This window comes from Dipodomys ordii, unplaced genomic scaffold, assembly GCF_000151885.1.
Source record: "Dipodomys ordii isolate 6190 unplaced genomic scaffold, Dord_2.0 Scaffold37, whole genome shotgun sequence".
NCBI lineage: Eukaryota > Metazoa > Chordata > Mammalia > Rodentia > Heteromyidae > Dipodomys > Dipodomys ordii.
Window position 1 is genome coordinate 14,556,845 of NW_012267253.1, and position 1,745 is coordinate 14,558,589.

Below are 1,745 nucleotides of genomic sequence, written 5' to 3' on the forward strand. Positions count from 1 at the left end.
AAGTGGTGCTGTGGCTCAAGTGGTAGAGTGCTAGCCTTGAGCTGAAGAGCTGAGGGATAGCGCCCAGGCCCATAGTTCAGGCCCCACGACCGGACCCAAAAAACAAACAAACAAAGAAACAGTTTTTACACTACTGTCAAAAGGAGTTTTATAAGTCAAAATATAATTGTGTCTCTATTCTTATTTTACTCAGTTGCTTCTTTTGTTTATGTTTACTTTCTTCAAAGTTGTTTTATTAGAACATATTAATACTACAAGGAAAAGGTTCACTGTGACATTTCCATGCATACATGTGATGTAACAGAAAACTCCATTTCTCTCACTGCCCCTTCTTAAAACAATTTCAACTGATTTCATTGCTCTGTTTTCATACATGCATATCAGTGCTTTGCTCATGTTCACCCTCACTCACTTTCATACGTGCATATCAAGTGCTTTGCTCATGTTCACCCTCACTCACCCTCTTTACTCCCACTGGTGCTCCCACACTATTGCCTGTTATTCATTTTTACTTTTTTCTGTTTTTTTTTGTGTGTGTATGTGTGAGACAAGATATTGGTATGTAGCATATGTGGACCTGAAACTCAAGATCCTCTTGCTTCTGTCTCCCAGGTGCTAGGATGAAAGGGATCTGCCACCATGTTCATCTCTAAGTCTTTAATCTATTTAATAAGTAGATTGGCTCTTGATGGTCTATGAGCATTTCCTTTCCTAGTTAGTTTCATTAACTTCTATTTACCTTCCATTTCCTCATACTCCAAGTAACTGAACTTGTTCTTTTGCCTATGTGCTTAGCATGTGGTTTCTCAGATGTGTCAGTCTGGCAAATTGAGTCTCCAGGCAGACTTATAGATAAGCTCCATGCCTGCCATTCCATTTTATTAACTTATTTATGTGGACATTAATTCATCCATAAAAGTGAAGTGAAGATAGTTATTGCCTTGTTTAAAAGAGCTGTCTGTGTTTGCCTGTGTTTCAAACTCACTTGTTTCTCTTTTAAACATGGAACTTGGGTAAGTTCTTTACTCTTCCCATGCTTCAATCACCTCACTTTAACCTGGGAATAATAACAATAACTACCTCTTTGGGTTGTTATGCAGATTTAAAGGCATCTTATGTTATGGAAGTAAACAGACCATGTCAGTGATATCACAAGCCATGAAAATGCATGGTATCAACTAAAAAGAGGATAGAGAAAGAAAAAGAGGACCTGGGTCTGAACACTGAGGATGCAGATGTAGCCAGCTACAAGAGGAAAGAGCTAGTATGTGATATACAATATATTTTTGATTTGTTTCGCTGCATTCACTACCATTTTGCTCTATGTATCATGGGATGAATCTTGAGAGAGTGCAACACCTCAGCTCCCTAGCCATCTGTCTTTGGGTTTAGCGCCAATGGAAGACACCAGCAGAAGAGGATGAGAAGAGACAAAAATAAAAAGATAGGAAGCCATAGCTCCATATGATATGGTAATTATCGCATTCCTCTTCCACTGTAGTCCTGCCAGGTGACCTCACTGGCTTGGTTTGAGCTCTTACTCCAGTTATACTACTGTTTCTTTGTGCTGCTTCATGCCTTAACAGCTTTCCATGATTATTACATCTTCAGTGCCTCAGAATTCATTGTTCAGTTTTGGAACCTTAACCTGAGAAGTCTCATACAATACACTGTTTTACACAGAGAAAATAAGTCTCCATTATTAAACTGAAAAATACAAATTTGGGCATAAATGCAGATGAGGT